The sequence below is a fragment of the Chionomys nivalis genome, chromosome 10 (genome assembly GCF_950005125.1).
Source record: "Chionomys nivalis chromosome 10, mChiNiv1.1, whole genome shotgun sequence".
NCBI lineage: Eukaryota > Metazoa > Chordata > Mammalia > Rodentia > Cricetidae > Chionomys > Chionomys nivalis.
This window is the reverse complement of record NC_080095.1, coordinates 80,678,904-80,692,699: the sequence shown is the minus strand read 5'-3', so window position 1 is coordinate 80,692,699 and position 13,796 is coordinate 80,678,904.

The window sequence follows — 13,796 nt, the reverse complement described above, 5'->3', positions numbered from 1 at the left end:
CTCCTTTGTAGATAGGGATTCCAGGAAATAAATTACACCCAATGGTATGTGAACAAAAGCGTACAGCCTGCTACGGCAAACAAGCCACATCTTCCGTGTCTCTTCCCTCATCTACACAGGAAAGTGCACAGTACCTTAAAACCATATGTTAGGAAGAACAAGAGACCAGGGCTGCACAAGGCCTTGACAACAACCAGAAAGAACAGCCACCACTCAGTAAAGTGTTTCAAGACTTCATCTGTTTGAGTCATAGTCCAAGGCTTCTTTGTAGTGTTATAACAATGCAGACAATGGGCATTGTCTAAACTATGAGTTACACACACATGTGAACCGTAAGCTACCCATACATGTGAACTGTGAGCTACCCACACGTGTAAACTGTGACACGTAAAATTCAGAACAAATAAATGACCCACACATTCACACTGAACAGTGTAGAGAGAGCTGTATCTCCTTGAACAGTCTGGAGAAAGGCATGTGTCTCACTAGACATTCTACAGAAATGCATGGATCTCTCTGGACATTTTAGAGAAAGGCATGTATCTCACTGGACATTCTAAAGAAAGGTATGTGTCTCTGGACATTCTAGAGAAAGCCGTGTGTCTCACTGGTCATTCTAGAAAGAGGCATGAATCTCTCTGGACATTCTAGAGAAAGGCGTGTATCTCACTACTGAAGGACCATCTCTTGGGAATTTAAAAAAAAAAAATGAATAAGACGTAAGTTTCAAACTTAAATTTCAGCTTAAGAAATTTTAACTTAAAGTAGCAAAATAACAAATCACTTATAAGTTAATTTGAAGAAAATAGTTCAAAATAATTAATAAATTTATAGCAGTGAATCCCATGAATACTGTAACCTGGGATGAAATCTTCTCTCACAGCATGTCAACAGATTAATCTATTTTACTGTCTTGGAATATTTTTGAATATTGTTTGGCTAAGAGCCTGACAATGTTCTAGTTCCTTGGTGCCTCATGGAAGGGCATCTGACCTGCATCCGACTACAAAGCCAAGTTTTGTGTGCACCCAGGGAAGCATAACCTACTTGATTTGTGCTACGACTCTATTTCATTAGCTTTCATTTTTACGGTAACATTATGGGAAGGAAAGCTGGAGAAAAACACTCACTTGGACATTATGATATTTGTTTGCAGCTCTGTCCTGGTTTCAGCTTCCGGCTTAATGACTGAACGGCACCGCAGAGGGTGATGCGCCAGAGCAAAAGTGGTGAATCATTAAAGAGTTCATAAATTTTAAAAACAGGGGCAGGCCTTCTGGGTGCCATATGCTTCTAGAAAACTCACTATTGTGCCGTATTAATTGAACCACGAAGCCTTTATTAGTTCCCTTTAAAAATGCTTGCAGAGAAGCTTTTATTAATGATTGCCCTCAAATTGTTTATACTACTTAGCATTTCCATGACAACTTATATTTCAAAGAACTTTTTGATCATTAGTTAAATCTATTCTACATTTCTATAAGGGAATGCAGCTGTTGAGCAAAAGAGAGACACAAAGGGAAATGCCTGAACTAATTTTTGCCCAAGATTTGTCAATGAATAAATGAATAGGGAATGAGAAGACGCACAGAAGATAGGCTCTGGTGAAGCTTTGGCTGGAATAAATCAGCGCATTCTCTTACTTGTTGCAGGCAGAAGAGTTGTTGTAAGTATTGCCATAAAGATGACAGGAATGACATATTGTCATCCAGTAAACTCTATGAGCTAATCCGTAGGGAGGGCTTTGGCTAAAGTAATTTTAAAAGTTACTGAGAAGTTCCAAAGCCCATAGGTTTCAACAAATCTCGAGGTGTCATTATACATTGTGCTTGGAAAATTTTAGAGTATGCATTTTAGAGAAAATTACAACATTAAACTTACATTTGTCAAAATTAAAGATGCCGAGATCATTTTCGGGTTGGTGCACCCAATTATTCTTCTCTTAAAATAATCCTAGCTCTTTTCTCCATTGTATAATTTTAGCTTCTTTGTCAAAAATCAGGTGTGCATAGGTGTGTGGCTTAATATCTGGGTCTTCAATTGATTCCATTGGTCAACCTCCATTTTAATGCCAGTACCAAGCTGTTTGCATTACTGTAGCTCTGTAATAGAGCTTGATGTCAGGGATACCTCTGGAAGTTTCTTTATTGTACAGGATTGTTTTGTCTATGCTGGGATTTTTGGTTTTCCATATGAAGTCAATTATTGTTCTTTCAAAGTCTGTGAAGAACTGTGTTGGGATTTTGATGGGGATTGCATTGAATCTATAGATTGCTTTTGGTACAATTGCCATTTTTACTATGTTGATCCTACCTATCAAAGAGCATGGGAGATCTTTCCATTTTCTGGTACCTTCTTCAATTTCTTTCTTGAAAGACTTAAAGTTCTTGTCGAATAGGCCTTTCACTCCTTTGGTTAGTGTTACTCCAAGATACTTTATGCTATTTGTGGCTATTGTGAAAAGTGATGTTTCTCTGATTTCCCTCTCAGCTTCTTTGTCATTTGTATACAGGATGGCTACTGATTTTTTGAGTTGATCTTGTATCCTGCCATATCACTGAAGGTATTTATCAGCTGTAGGAGTTCTCTGGTAGAGTTTTTGGGGTCACATATATAGACTATCATATCATCTACAAACAATGAAAGTTAGATTTCTTCCTTTCCAATTTGAATCTCCTTAATCTTTTGTTGTCTTATTGCTACAGTCAGAATTTCAAGAACTATGTTGAAGAGATATTGAGATGGAGCTGGCATAACTGGATGTCAACATGTAGAAAAATGAAAATAGATTCATATCTATCCCCATGAACAAAACTCAAGTCCAAATGGATTAAAGACCTCAATATAAATCTCACCACACTAAACCTGATAGAACAGAAAGTGGGAAGTAGCCTTCAATGCATGGGCACAAGAAACCACTTCCTAAATATAACAACAGTAGCACAGACACTGAGAGCAACAATGAATAAGTGGGACCACTTGAAACTGAGAAGCTTCTATAAAGCAAAGGACACAGTCAATAAGACAAAAAGGCAGCCTACTAAATGGGAAAAAATCTTCACCAACCTTACATCAAAGAACTGATCTCCAAAATATATAAAGAACTCAAGAAATTAGACATCAAAATTCTAAATAACCCAACTAAAAAATGAGGAACAGAACTGAGCAGAGAATTCTCAACAGAAGAATTTCAAATGGTTAAGACATACTTAAGGACATGTTCAACATCCTTATCCATCAGGGAAATGAAAATCAGAACAACTCTAAAGAAACATCTTACACCTGTCAGTATAGCTAAGATCAAAAACATCACTGATAGCTTATGCAGGAGAGAATGTGGAGTAAGAGGAACACTCATCCATTACTGGTGAGATGGACAACTTATACAACTACTTTGGAAATCAGTATGGCAGTTTCTCAGAAAATTGGGAATCAACCTATCTCAGGATCCAGCAATACCACTCTTGGGCATATACCCAAAAGATGCCCAATCATACTACAAAGGCATTGTTTAACTATGTTCATATCAGCATTATTTGTAATAGCCAAAACCTGGAAACAACCCTCAACCAAAGAATAGATAAAGAAAATATGGCACATTTACACATTAGAGTACTACTCAGCCATAAAAAACAATGACATCTTAAATTTTACATGCAAATGGATAGAATTAGAAAACACTATCCTGAGTGAGGTAACCCAGACCCCAAAAAATGAATATGGTATGTACTTACTCCTAAGTGGATACTAGCTATAAACAAAGGACATTGACCCTACAGTTTATGATCCTAGAGAAGCTAAGTAATAAGTAAGGTGAGCCTGACAAAATTGGGAGCATGGTGGTGGGAGGAGAAGGGAGAGTAGAAGGGGAAGAGGAGGGGAGAAGGGGAGGGGAGTAATGGCCTGTCCTGTCCCTTTAAAAAAAAATCTCCTCCCTCTCCCCCATCTGCTGAGGCAAGCAGATCTTCTTTCCACTTCAAGCCTGTGAGCTTCTTTTTTGTTCTCTCTCTCCTGAAGAGGTAGTTTTTCCTGTCTTCTCTCCCTCTCTCCCCTCTGTCTCTCTCTCCTCGTCCCCTTTCTTCCTTCCTCTCCCCTTTCCTCTTCCCTCCCATAACCCACTAAATAAATATCCAACCTCACTCTGCATGGTGTGCCTATCCATCTTTCTCTCACACCTGCCAAGGCTTCTCATGGAGCCAGTTGACCCACTGAGGTCTCTCAAGGAATGGTGCCATTTTATTTTTACCATTACAAGGGGTGAGGAGAACTTGAGAAAATGGGATAGTAGAGAAAAAGGAAGGACAGAGATGAGAGCAAAAAAAGAAATATCTTGATTGAAGGAGCCATTGTAGGGTTAGTGAGAAACGTGGCTCTAGAGAAATTCTCAGGAATCCACAAGGATGACCCAAGCTAAGACACTAAGCAATAGAGGAGAGGGGGCCCAATCTTGACTTCTCCTGTAGTCAGACTGATGAGTATCATAAATATCACCATAGAACCTTCATCCAGCAACTGATGGAAACAGAGGCAGACCACTGGACTGAGCTCCCAAAGTCCAGTTGAAGAGAGGGAAGAATTAGAATATGAGCAAAGAGGTCAAGACCATGATGGGTTCATCCACTGAAACAGTTTACCTGAGCTAATTGGGTCTCACCAACTACAGTCAACTTGAAGTTGGAGTGGGCCAAGGCTTGTACTGTTTTTGTCTCTCCCTCAGAGGGTTTTATCCATAGATAAGACACGTTTTAGTGGCTTTACCCTGCTGCGTTACACACTACATAGTAAGAAGTAGGCCCTCAGTTAACTGTGTGTGGATGAATAGGTGCTTCAGCTGCACACTTGACAGACTTCCCTCCATACTCCCCAGCACCCAAAAGAATCCCCAAAATTCTAACTTTGAACATTATTGGGGTAGCAAGATTGAAATAACAACCAACAAATGTTGCATACAAAAATCAGTACTTATTGTTTGACTGAATACATGATCAAGACAGTAATCATTTTCCTTGATATCAACAGTATTTGAGTATGGATAAAAAATGTTTCTGAAACTAATATCTATGCATGGGAAAAATAAGATTTCATGCTACTACAGGACCAGTTTTCAAGATGAAAATAAATAATCTAAAACTATTAAAGAATTTTGGAAGCACTGAAGTATGTCAATGTCTCTGTCTTTGTACAGCCCTGAAAACTGTTTATGGAAGAAAACAAAATAAATGGAGGATGATTGCATAAGACCTATTCACGTCTCTGTGTAGAGTTTTTAAAAAGAAAAATGTAAGAAAAACATTTTCTGATTGAAACAATCTGATTTTTTATTTCACCAGTGACAGAAAGCTCTATGGGACACTAACAAAAACAATATAAGATCATTTTGGCAGCTGTGCCAAAATATTTTCTTTTATATACAAAGTGTATTCCAGGTCTCTGGTTATACTATGATATTTGAAATGAATGTAAGTGACTTCCACCCACCTATAGGAGTCAATTCCTAGGTTATTTTCAAATTTTATTCATAAATACTTCTCAGTTAATTGGGACCTTTTTATGATGTCAAGCAGAACCATACATATGTTTAAAAAGAATATACAAGAAAATATTAGAGGCCCTAAGATCAAATGAGCCCCTTCATGGCTTCTTCTTTATTGGCTACTTTTTCACTTCTCCTAATTGAACCATCACCATAACTGGCAAGGACTTCTGCATTAAAACAGCAGCCTCTAGGGACATTTTCATATTATAAAATCAACATCCATAAGATCAATATTCTGTGGGGCAGGGTATGTTTACTCTAATTGCCAAATATTACCATGAGAAAAATATAGTTCACCATGGTGGCTCTAAATGAAACACCTCTTTTTTTAAGCTATAAAATTTTGAAATGTTAAATTGAAACAAATACCCGTATATCCAAATGCTACCTAAATAATGACCATACTATTTTAAGTTCATCCCAGAAGAAATGGTAATAACACTATTCTGTAACCGCAGTGAACAACACAGCTCACAGAACACACACTTCAGCAGGCCCTGTGGGGGTGAAGGACGAGAAGAGAAGGCAAAAACTGAGACCTACCATTATAAATCTTGGCCTGAACGCAACATCCTTGCCAAGGGAACTTGTAAAAATCACCAATTCTTGGCCCACCTCTCAGAAGGATTAAGCAAAAAATTTTGTGTACAAGACTTGTTTAAACAAATTCTCCAAGAGAAGTCACTGCACACTGAAGTCTGAGAGCCATGAGGCTATCCAAGGATCCAGGTCTAGGTAACCCCTTACCTGTCCAACTAGAAGACACAATCCCTATTGTAAACCAGACTCGTGATCCAAACCCGGGAGCACCTACACTGTATCCTCCACAACCAAGCTGGATTTCACTATAATTCCCCGTCAGCAGCCTATGGGGAGCATCGAGCATGGCCGGCCAGACAGTGAGAACCAAGAGGTCCGCTTTGATGAACTCTGCATAGCTTATGACACTGACTTTGACCGAGAGGATGGAGTAATCACAGGTCACCATGACAACACAGAGATAAATGAGAATGACGAAAGCAGAAAATGCTCTCAGGGGCTCTGACTGACATGTGGTAGCTGAACCTACTCCATCCTCTCGAAACTTGGATCATATTTGTTCTAGGAGCAACTCCCTGCTCCTGACGGAATGGGTGTTGCCAGCCCTGATCACAGTACTTGAGCCGCACATAGTGACTGTCTCATAGGAAGCAGGCACTGAGGTTAGTATTAAATGTGTACATAGGAAGCAGGACGAGCGAAGGGCGGGAAGTAAAATATCCTTCCTGCATGTTCAAGAGATGGAGGTGGAGCTCACACAGAAACTGACTCCCACAGCATAATTTAAAAGCCAACAGAAAAATTAAATTCTTGCGTCATATTCAATATTGATAACAGCAGAAAATTTAATCTGAACATTCATTTAGAAACAGATGACTCAATGGCCAGTGCTTAGACAATAATGAAAGTGAATTACTCAGAAGGTAGACTGGGTTACTAGAGAATTAACTATAGAATATAAAATCCAAAACGTATTATATGATTATCTAATCTTCTAAAAGAAAAAAAATGTTCCCTGATGGCTTCAGTTGCCTGATTTGAAGCAACACAAAGCAGTAAGCATTCACAAGGCCCCGGGACTAACCTGGCTGCGCGGGAGAGCTCATTGTGGAGATCAGAGGGGCTGACGGCGGAGGGTGCAGAATCACGGCTGGCTCTCTGCTGGCAATGGCTGTCCAAGTGACGGTGGCAGAGGAGAAACCTAGGATATAAGAAAAACCACACTGTGGAATCTACAGGTTATGTAAGTCCCATGAAAACCAGAGAGCTGACTGTAGCTCTCAGCTCAGCGACAACTTACTGGGGTCCTTGAGAGTCACATCATGTTCTCAGCCCTCAACTCTTCAGCAATAGAAGGGCACATGTGAAATGGGGTAACAGTTGAGTTCTGCAGTGTGTACCTAATAGTATGTGTCTCTGGGTTTGATCCCCAGCACCGAAAAGGGGAAAAGCCAATGACCACCTAGCTTGCAGCACAGGGATTTTGTGACCACGGAGCCGTAGGAATAAGAGAAACCAGTGAGTGAAGAAGCCCTTCATGTGGCTACAGCTGCCTTCCAACTTACCATTTTGTGGCTGTTTCCATTCCTATAGAAATTGGAAATCAATTTTTGGAGGTCTGGATATAAATATCTCACTGCATAACGTTTTTAGCTGTTATTGTCAAATATTTACTGGTTCGAACAAAACCAGTTGGTGGGGGGAAAGCTGAAGGCCCAAAAAAGCAACAAATGGGTCATAAACCATAGGAGTGACGGAAAAAAAAAAAACCATTACAGACTCCACTTCTTGAAATCTTTTGCAATCTTGTTCCTGCTAAAAGCAGTAAGAGCCACTCTCTCTAGGACAGCCACTAACGGGATCCCGGACTGGCTCTTCGAAGGGAATTGAAGGGGCTTTTTGCTCTGCGTCTGGATGCACTTAGAGGAAAAGCTATTCATTCCAAGGACATCTCCCTAACAGCTTACTGGAAAGGCAAACTAAAAAAAATAAAAGAAGAAAGAAAAGAAACTTTTAAGCTATCCTTAGCACGCATTTTACTAAACAGAGCTGACCTGCAGACACCGGTGCTCCGAGAAGCAGGTCTCTCTGCCTTTGGAAAACACGGCATATTTATGACAGTCTTTTCCACCAGTATTTTCAAAGTGTTATTACTATTTTTGCAAGGAAGTATAAAGCTGGATATAAATACATATTTCTTTGAGGAAATATATAACAGCACCAAGAATACCACTAATGCTGTAAAGATCTCCACATGGAACCTGCGTTACTGAAGCAGTCTAGCGCGGCGGCGGGTCTCTGCAGACTGCTCCACACTCTCCAGGCTTTCGTCAGCACTGAGACTTAATGACATTAAAAACGGGCATTTTGGCTCAGCGGTTAAGAGCATTGCCTGCTCTTTCAGGGGTCCTGAGTTCAATTCCCAGCAACCACATGATGGTTCACAACCATCTGTAATGAGATCTGGTGCCCTTTTCTGGCCTTCAGGCATACACGCAGACTGAATATTGTACACATAATAAATAAATAAATAAAATTATTTAAAAAAAACAGGCATTTTGGTAAATCCTCTTTAAAAAACAGACAGGGTCCGCTCATTTTACCGGCACTATCGATAGGTTTATGATTTCTCTATCGGTAAGAATGCAGCATCTCTATGAATGGAAGGAAAAGGCAGAACAAAATCCTTTGCTTTTCATATAAGAAAATGGTCATCCTGACATTGAGATCTTAATAAAAAGAGCTCAGTGTCATACTCACTGCTCTGAGGTCACCTGCACAGCTCTTCAGAATCACAAGCTGCATGCAGACAGTGCGTCGTCATGTCTGAGCTATTGTTACAAGAACTAAAGTAATAGTAATGTTTGTCTCCACCTCTACTCACCACCCGTCACTACCTTTCATGGGTGAAAAACATCAAGATGTTTTCTGCTTCATAATTCAATACAAATAAATAAAATAGTAAATTCCACTAGGATTTAAATTTATAGACTATTTTAAATCAACAAATATGGCTTCACAATTTTGGTTTTTCTTTTGTATTTTTAGAGTGTAGCCTGAACCATCTCATAAATGCTCTAAATACCTTCCTGAGTCACAGAGAGAGTCTGAGTAGGAACTGTACACAGTCATCCTGAGTGAAGTAACCCGGACCCAGAAAGACAAATGTTGCATGCTTTTTCTCACAGGTAGATGTTGGGTTTGAATCTTTGCATACATGTGTTTTGTATGAAATACCCACAAAGGTCAGGAAGCTAGGAGGACACCATAGAGGGAAGGGCGCACAAGGGATGAGACACATGTGCAGGGATCTAAGCACAGAAAGGGTGAAAATGGATCAGAAGGGTTAAATACGATGTGGGGTGCAGAGCAGAGAAGGCGGGTGGGGAGGGATAACTAACAATAAGGAATTCTGAAGACATAATATGAAAACCTAATATTGTAGCAGCTTCCTAAAAAGATCATACCTACATATACATACACGTACACATTTATGAGTTTAAATGCACCCCATCTACAACAGGGCAGCATGACTCCTGCTAGAAAACACAGGCTAACAAAGAAATAGACCAGTGCTGGAAGCAAAATACCTCTTTTGGAGTTGTTGGCCAGTGGTGACCCCTAAATATTATAAGCTATTAATATTGCTCTAACCCCCTGCCCAGAACTTGAATGTAAGACCATGTTGGCTGAAAACATTACATAATTGAGTTACAGGACACAGAGAATAAAACAGGTGTTCACCTAGAAGCTTCCTGTCTAATGGTTAGCCTTCGTGGTCTAGAAGGTACAATGAACGCCACTTACTGGAGAAGAAAAATAGTTACCAGTCTTAGCCGTAAGCTCAGTGAGTTACAATAACAACTGGCCTGGCAAGACGTGTCCACTGGGACAATGGCGGCATTGATGTGGAAGGAACCGCTTTCTAAATTTAAGGCCCACTCCAAAAGATAGAACCCATACCTGGCACCATTACTGGGGCCAAGAACCTGCTCCTAGATAGGTCATAGGTCATAGACTCTAAAGAAAAACCTACTAGCACTATTCTGCAAAACAAACGCAGCATTGGGCCAACCCCCAGGAACTTACTGCCAGTTCTACAAATTAGTGAATCTCTCAACTCTTGTCAGAGAAAAGTTTTCTTGCAGTAGACGGCAATTAGTACAGAGACGCACAACCAGTCAACAAGAAAGAGCAAAAGACTTTGGAGTGCACATGCCTGAATGGGACATCTATACCATGCCCCTCCCTGTGAGGCTCAAGGACCCGGATGAAGAGCCAGAGGTGGTAGATGACAGGGAACTGGCTTCTGGATACAGCAGGGCAGATGAAAATGTGATCTCACAGCAGTTGTGACAGCACACACAAGAACTGTGCGAGCTCAAGACAGACAGCATCCAAGCATGAAGCAAGGAGTGGGGATGAAGTCCTACCCAGAGCTGGGGAGCTGCCGGCAACAACTGATGGCTGCTGGGAGGTGGAGGGTCAGTTTTGTTAAATGGTCCATCAATCACTTTCCAGGGCAGGCCTCGTACCCGAGAGTATTTGGACAGCACATATCAGACTCAATTACTTATTCAGAAGAGGAGAGAGAGAAGAAAAAAGAGAACATAAAGTTTGATGGGGAGGGAGGGAGAAAGAGGGGAGTGAGTGAGATAAACATGGTCAAAATACACTGTATAAAATTCTCAACTAATTATTGAAAATACTGCTTTAAAAAACAACCAAAGCTGAGCACACGGCCAAGGCCTGTCATCCCTGTTCTTGGGAGGGAGATCAAGAGGGTCACACACTGAAGATAAACCTGAGCTACAGCAACATTCTAGCTCAGAAGAAAAATTAAAAATAGGTAAATAAATAACTGACTAACAAATATCAAGGATCAGGAAGCCTTCAGAGACAGCAAACGAAGCAGTTCTCATCATATAAAGGCAATCTGTCTTCCCCCGCTCTTCAGGCTTTCGCTCTATGATATTCCTCTGTACAACTGATAACTCACGGACTTACATACACCTCAGCTCACCAGATAACTTTCAACAGTTTAACCTTGTTAGCCTCCATCACTCATTTCCACAGAGAATATGAATAACGGTCATCTGCACCAGACTGATTTGTGGCCAGGCTATAACCACTGGGTGTTGACTTCATAACTTGAGTACAGAGTGAATCTGGCATAGAAACAAGAATCTTGCTTTGGAATATCAATGTTTTTGAGATTTAAACAACTCTCTTTGACATTCAACCTTTTAAATAACTGCCTAATCATAACACATTTTCAAACCATTATAAGTGCATTATTATTTGAATAGTTTACCCGAAAACTAGGAGGCATTTCTGTGTTGCTATGCATTAGTTTCCACTTACTGAGCTTTCATTTCCAGTACGCCACATTAAGCTGAAGTTATCGCTACAATTAGAGCTGCATGCTAGAATATAGTCATTTAAAGGGTTCTCCTGTGCTGCTTCAGGGAATATAGATCTACGTGTGTGCAGAGACGCAGGGTTGCTGCAATGATATGTGGCTGCCTCAGAGGCTGCATAAGCCTTCTTCTCCTTGGGACCACAGAAGCAACAGGTTACCACAAGTCTGTACCTCTCTGTGTACTCAGTGTGTGCGTGTGTGTGCATTTGTGTGTATACAGCTGTGACTGGGAGCCTGACTGGACTGGCTTGCCCAGGAAGCCTCATGTAAGCTTTTGTCTCCATCACTGTGCCTGTGGATTGTTGGTTGCTTGGTTTGTTTAATGTGGGTGCTGGGAACCCAATTGAAGCTCTCAAGCTTGAACGGCAAGAACCTTACAAACTGAGCCATCTCTCCAGCTCCCAATCCACACCCTTTCAAGACCAAGATGAAACGGAATTTTACATGAATTAAGAACATTTTCATTTGCTTAGTAATATGAGGGTTCAGAGGTCAACATCTATCGATTAGAACATGAAACTTACTCTCAACTCTTTCCACAAATCTTTACCCAAATGCAATGCAAAGCAACAGACGAGGGCAGGGCAGGTTTCCTCCTACCCTTTTGCCATTCATACGATAAGAGCAAATCATGAATAATGCAAAACTAGCCTCAAATGGAGAGATAACCAAAAAAGATAAAGATAATATAACTTAAATGCAAAGTATCAGAACATATAATATATGACTTCAAGAAATAGCTTCAATTAGTTTGAACATTAGTCTGCAAAAACACATAGGTTTATACTGAAGAAAATTACAGAGACATTAAAAACAAAACTGCTAGGACTCCTTTATCCTGTAAAATTGACACCAGGGAACATCAGCCCAGGGACATGATATCTATGCAGCTGGAAGCGTGGACACTGACACAATCCATTGCTCTAGCCCACACCACCGCCCTTCCCTATGCTGTGATCTTTCCATGGGTCTTTTTCATATGTTCAATAACAGTGATGCAGGCAGGCAGAGCTTTATCGGTCACAAAGAACTTACACTTGGAGTGTGCTCTCTGACTTTTCACGGCCCTCTGGAAACACTGAATAATTTAATATTATTCCCTCTTTAAAGATAAAGCCAAAGCTTAAAAGAGTTCCAAGTATCTTGCTCACAGAGCATACTGGCAATAGAGGGGCGGGTCCTCTCTGTAAGTGCTGTCTTTGTGGCTCACCAGGAGGTGTAAGCCATCACCTCAAAACTGTTCAAATATCAAGATGTCTACCCGGGCTTCACAACTTCAGGAGTGACCAAGTTACAGGTCTCCTTTGCTAAAGAATCCTTACTGTTGGTGGCCCTGCCAGAGGAGCAGCAGACGGTGGTTGACTTCAGGGTGTCAGACCACCAGGAGGAAAATCCCTGGTGGGTGAGTGTCGGATAGGCCAGGCCCCAAGACCACAGACTCCAGAGTGTCTTCTGCTTCTGCTGGGCCTTCACGTGTCTGCTGCTGCCATCTTTCTCTGGTATCTGGCATGGTGTGAATGGGTGTGGGGAGATCCCCACTGCCTGTAGTGTAGTGTGATCATCTCATGGAAACATCCTGCGGCTTCTTATGAAGATGATTTCTTCCTAAGCTGGACTGTCTAATTGATAATAAGAATATTAGTTTAAATAAAGTTTTGATCATAAAAAAATAAAACAAAAAAAGTGTCACCCAGCTAGAAAACATGAGTTTCTATTAAGGAGCCTTATAGACTGTGGCTTAGGTTAGTGATTAAGAAAAACAATTGAGTCCCAGTAACCCAGCAGCTAATTTAAATTCTTTTAGTCTTACTGTTGGGAGATGTGTTCACAGGGTTCAGAGAGCATCATGGCTGAAACAAAGCTTTGGAAAAATCTTAAAGCTAGACTAAGACGCTTTTGTCAAATGTTTTAAGTTGAAAAGCCCAAGAATACAATTCAAAATTTCAGAAAGGCACACAGTTGAGTGAGGAACTCGTTAATGTTAGGGAACAGGAACAAGGCAGCCCAATTATCCTTAGCAGACACACCTTTCTTGCTAGGATTGGTTGATGACCAAAGGAGATAGTCACTTTTGCCCTCAATCTCTTGATATAAAAACTACTGATGAGTGGGTAGTTCACCCTAAAGACTTGAAGTAGAGCTGACTGATTGTTTAACATACACGACAGTTTAGGTTTGTGAGTCCTTTACGATTATTCATAAGATTACCTGTCAAGATAAGCAATAAAGTGATCGGTGCTTTCTTTGTAACCACAAACGCAGCCTGTCAGTAAAAGAATATCTTGTTTGCTTGCCTAC